The sequence below is a fragment of the Haemorhous mexicanus genome, chromosome 2 (genome assembly GCF_027477595.1).
Source record: "Haemorhous mexicanus isolate bHaeMex1 chromosome 2, bHaeMex1.pri, whole genome shotgun sequence".
NCBI classification, from domain to species: domain Eukaryota; kingdom Metazoa; phylum Chordata; class Aves; order Passeriformes; family Fringillidae; genus Haemorhous; species Haemorhous mexicanus.
The window spans coordinates 11,030,627-11,036,626 of NC_082342.1; positions in this window are offsets into that span (position 1 = coordinate 11,030,627).

Below are 6,000 nucleotides of genomic sequence, written 5' to 3' on the forward strand. Positions count from 1 at the left end.
TAAGTTTTAAATTAAGATAATGAGCAGTCCTGCTGAAGTTGGACAAATAGAGAATTTGATATGGAAATGCACTGAATCAGGACTAGCCTCTTTAAAATATTTTCTCTTTGGAATGTGGGTGAAAAAGCTGTTTTACCCTCTTTGGGTTTTCCCAGTGTGCCTGTATCCATAGCATGACTTGTCAGCCTGCCAAAATGTGTGAGAAAAATAGTAAAGATGCTGCCACGAGATATGGTTCTGCCTCAGCATGACCTTAGATATTTGTTGGCTTTAGCAAAGTTCTGCTCAATACAAATGAAGGTCTGAAAGGGATAGAGGCATTAATAATTTATTGTAAATCTGTTATTGATGGCAAGAAAAGCAAGCTCTCTAAAAATTATTGCAAGCCGTGGTGTTTGTCTCAAGGATTCTATTACTCAAGCTGAGATAGCAGCAAAGCACTTTGAAGGTTAATTATGGACCACATGATGGCAGCAACAGGTGAGATGTGGTAATCATGTCATCACCAGAGATGCTTTAGAGACTTACATTTCCAAAGGTCTATATTTAAAAGATGAAGGGAGATACTGCAAAGGCTAGGAAGTGGTGAGAGAGAAAGCATGAAGAAAAACTCACCTAGTGGGCAGTTAGAAGTGACTCTTGAGTCAGTGAAATACCATTCTGCTTGTCTAGCATGGGGCATTTCATTTTAGCATATAAAGGAATTGAGGTGTCAGAACAAGTTTACAAATAGAGATTAAACAACTAAACTTCATTCACGCTTTTGGTTGTTAGGGAGAATATATGCTGATTTACAATGACTATTAAAAATTACTGTATTATTTTGATGGCTTATGTATGGTTCTAGCCCTTTATTGCTGACCAAAAATCTGAATTCCTAAGATAATTTAAAGTCAGTTTCCTATGATGAAGGAAGTCTTGTCAGATGTTAGATGGACCCTGACTAATTAAGAAATTGATTTCAGGCTCTGCTAGAAGATTAGATATTGTTCTTTATTTTCATCTTAATAAGAAATCATTGATGGTGTAAAGAGTTCCTTTGGTTATTAAAATATGACCTGAATATTACAACCTGTTACAGGTAAGGGTATGTTGATATGGAAGTGGCACAGAGAGGAAAAATTCATCACACTTTTCTGTTTTTTAGTTGCTTCCAGTTCATACCGTCTCTGCAAATCAAATTAAGGGATTCTAACATTCCTATTAAATTTTCTGGTCAGGAGCTGAGGAACATTATTAAGTGCTTGCATTTGCTGCTTGAAATACGACAAGAAGCAAAGATGTGTAGGACACCAGTAAAGAGCAATTTTATGCCTGGTGCTTTCAAGCTCACCTCTTTAGATACTATTTACATGTCATCACTAGTCCCTCTTCATGTTCTTCTTGTCACCTGCAGAAGAAGAAACAGCACAGACAGAGGGAATTAAATAACAAAAGGGATGAAATTCAAATGTAGGAAGAGGCAGAGTAATAATGAGATTTTATATAATGCTCTTTATCTTGAGTACTTCTTGAAGCTGAAGTGAGCGGTAACAGTAAAAGAGGTGTTGCTTCTCTCCCTAGCTCAGAAATCCCCAAACTGTAGCACTATTAGCTGTCAGTCAGACTATGCCTTAAACCCCTAATCTGTCTCTGAGGCCCTGTGCATGTGTTAGGTACTGAGGACAGTGTTACTAAGAGGTTACTCATGCTCTTCTCTCACATGATGTAATTAATACAGAGCAACTGACTCCAAAACCTAAGAGCGGCCAGAGCGGAGTAATTGTGGATTGTCCCAGATCTCAAAGAATGTGTGAGTGGATGGTGTTAATAGCCTGATTATGTCGCAGCAAGGGTTTAAACATAGATTATGAGGCATATAATTTTATTCCTTAAGGGTCAACTAATTTGACAGTGAGCACCCTTTGTAGGGGAAGATGGCTTTCTAGTGGAGCTGTGGGGCTGGCCAGCTTTTATTTCAGGAGGCATGTAAGTCCCGTTGGATACTGCCTGTTCATGCCTGATCTGTAGTGCTCTGAGAGCATTTATAGGCACCCTGACTCAGGAGGATGTCTCCTGCTCTTACTCTTTTTTAGGGCTTAGTGTTTTACAAAGAAAGTTCTACCTTGTTTATACCCCTTTGGCATCTGTAGCAAGATTTGTATCAGATGTCACAGGCTCACTCCTTAGAAATCTTGCATAGCAGACATTTATATTTCAGAGGAATAGCGCTTAGAAGAATCCGCTCCAAAAACTTTGTTGACCTTCTGTGAGCTGTGTTAAATGACCTGTATTAGAACAGAGAACCAGCTGTAATTGTGTGCTCAGTTTTAGTTGCCCAAGAAAAGGTGCAATCATTCAGAAGGAGTCTGAGAAGACTGTTCCTATAAAGTTTTATGTCTTCTAAATTTTTCCTTTCCAGTTATTGATGAGATCAGCTTTGGAAGGTTGCAATTGTTTATAACATAATTTCTGTTCAGTAACACTGCCTCAGTTCTCTCATTGTCAGAGGCTTCTAAAACACAGTTGTGCCTAATACTATAGAAATGTAATTATGTGACAATTTCAGAGGAAGTTCAGCTTTATTTGAGCTGAACAGCTGGAAAAATTGTAGATACGTTATGATTTGCAAAAATGTTTCTGAGTTTTCCTAGAGGTTTCTTTAAAAAAATTCATATGATAGCTGCACAATAAACTAAATTATTATAACACCAGGAATCAATCAGAAATAATTTCAAGATACAAGGAGACTGTATATATGCAAATATCACACAAGATATTTTGTAACAACCCCTTCAAAATTGTAATTCGCAACTTGAAAGGCTAAATAATCTGATTTTCTTAGAAGTGTATTTCAAATGCCTCTTGATTTGGAGCAACTGATATCTCCTAATTTGAGGGACCTTTTCAAGTCTGGACTAATCCCCATTTCCTTTTTAAAGCCAGGGAGAATGTGTAGGAGTTGCGGCTGTGAAGATGCATTTCCATCTCAAAAGCGGCTGTTACAAAATTATTTAGAAATAATAGACTGGAGTTATCAATACTTGAACTAGCTTTAATTTAGCCATTGAAGTAATGGAAGTGGCAATGCAAGAGTTTGATAAGAATAATTGGCTCTCAGCAGGTAAGCTCCTTCCTGCCATGGATGGCTTTTAATATAAACTTCTCACACTTGACCAGCCAGTTTCAGGTTAATTTGGCTATCTCTACAGTGCTGCTTGCTCAAGCTAAGTTGTCTTTGTGTGAAAACTGCTCTAAGTTGCTGGCCTAAAATGGTTTCTGAATCCTCTTTTTTTCTTTCTTTTTCATTCCAAAATAATAGTAATACAGGTTCATTCGTAAAGCAAGACATATTTTTCTTTTAGGAGCATGGCATTTAATTTCTTTAGTCCAAGCCTATCTTGTATAAAAGTTAAATTCCCATAGATTAAAACCCTGCCTTTTTTCAGCTGAAATAAGCGATTCAGATGTCTCATCCTTGAGATCACCACCTCAAGCTTCAACATTGAAGATATCTAAAAACAGCAGATGAATTCCTTACTTTACCAGCTGAAGAAAATGAGTTAAGTATGGTGCCAAGGTAAATAACCTGTTTTAAAACATGTGTTTTTATGTCAAATGATCCCTAACATTGTACTCAAAAATAGTCAATTACTGCTATCAAGAGTGCTTACCATACTGCAGTGTGTAGTGGTTTCTTTTCCATGTGCTTAGAAAATAGGTCCAAAGATAGACATTCACATGAAAAATGTCCAGATTTTTATTGCTGTGCCATCTGTGCTGAATAGTTCTCTAGTTTCTGTTTTGCATTAATGGCATCATGAAAACTTATGACAAAGAGGAGGGAAATAATCACAGGTGTTTCAAAATTATTTCTGCAATAGCTGAAATCTGTAAATTTGTCAGATGATATGTATTTAAACATTTGTCTCAAGGAAAATTAACATTTTTGAGCAGTGGTTTGAATGGAAGGGCAGGCCACAAATGTGGCTGAGAAGTGAATGGACCAGTCTGAGCTGTACTGTTCAGTTAATATAGTACCTATCATATTCCCTCAGAGCCTGCTGATTTTATAGTCTTCAAATGTCATTTTCCTTTTCTTCTATGTGACAGTGAGGAAAAAAATGTATGTACGTATATTATATGTGTGTGTAGAACAGCTTAGTGGAAACCTTAGCTCAAGAAATGAGATTTTAGTGAGAAATTTTGATGGTATGGGATGAGATTTAGTCATCCAATTTTGCAGGAAAGGCTTCCAAAGCCTTCTTGGAAAAGGTTTTTTTTCCTTGCCATGATAATTTCTGTTAAGAGGATGTCATGATGTATTTGTAGCTTTCTTTGAATTCAAGAAAAAAGTTTACATGTACAGAATTCCAGTTATTTATAAAGATCCAAAATATTGTTGTATGGGTTTGGGAAGGGATGGCTAGATCCAGAGTTTTGATGGCATCATCATTTCTTTTAGTTTCAGCAAAGTGGCAAGAAGGGGTTGTGTAAGCCTTAATTATCCCTATTCATTTCATTTCTTTTTCTCTTCTGTTTCTACTTAAGTAACAAAAGTTAAGTACAGTTTTGGAAATTCTTGTGAAAGTTTGAAATGTTTTCCATAGTCTCTGCAATGTTTTTTTCTATAAGTGGAGTAGTGGAGAAATTAGTTTTTAAAAAAGAATGCTTAAAAACATCAGTGCATTGGAACCGAGGGTAGGACAGAGCCCAGCACAGGGAGAGAAGATTGTCCCACAGGAACTACCTGATGTTGTTTAACAACCTGGAAAAGAATCTTGCTTGTTTGTGGGTCTTTTGCACTCAGAGTTTGAAATTTGGATTTCTAGATTGTTAATGATAATGCTAATTACACGAAGAGGGTACGCAACAGGTAGAATCATATGTTTCAAGGGGTTTTGATAGTATTTTTTGCATAAATTATGTGGTGTTATGTTGCTGAAAAAGCTCAGAGAATTTGGGCTATAAATTACTGTCTATGCACTGCCTTTTAATGAGTGTACAGTGAGCTACAGATTGGGGGCCGAATGGCTTTAAAGCTGCCTGGCAGCAAAGGATCTGGGGGTGCTGGTCAGTAGTGGCTGAATGTGAGCCAGCTGTACCCAGGTGGCTAAGACGGCCAATGGCACCTGGCCTGGGTCAGCAGTAGTGTGGCAGCAGGACCAGGGCAGTGACTGTTCCCCTCTTCTGGCACTGCTGAAGCCATACCTCAAATCCTGTGCTCATTCAGTTTTGGGCTTCTCACTACAAGGACATGGAAGTGTTGTGTATAGGTCCTTCTTGCAGGGAAGGTTTAGATCAGGTGTGAGGAAACATTTCTTCATAGAAAGGATTGTTAAGCATTGGAATAGGCTGCCCTGGGAAGTGTTGGAATCACCATCCCTGGAAGTATTTAAAAGATGTATAGATGTGGCACTGAGGGACATGGCTTAATGATGGCTGGGGAAGAATTGACCAAGTGGAAGTCAAGCTAGAACCTGTAATATCAGTTTTTATCCTGAAGTCAGGTACTTACTCCAGACAGTTCTAGACACCTGGCTTCAGTGCTGAAAACTACACTGCTAAACTCACACATTTGCTGTTAAGGAGTTCAGTGTTCTGGACTAAAAATATTTGAGCTCCTGCAGGAGTCCCTCTCTTGTCACTCTGTAGCAGGATATAGCTGACTAGATACCATTTCTTGATCACAAGCAAGGTACAACCATCTTAAAAACCTTGAAATAACTCCACAATAAAAAGCCCAAGGATAATGCATATATAAAAAACCCAAAAGTACTGCATTTGATATATTTTATTCTAAGCTAAGCTGTATCTTTAAACAAAAAAGTTATGAAGGTAAACAATGTCTCAATTTTAGCATCATAGTTACAGAGAAATCTACTGACTGATTTTCTCTGCCCTCCCCCTTTCTAGTTTTACAAATGCCTTCATTTTAGAAGGGGGAGGGGACAGAAGGAGTAATGAGAAAAGAGAGATGTATCTGCAGTGTCTGACTGCTGGGGAATAAATATATCCCAT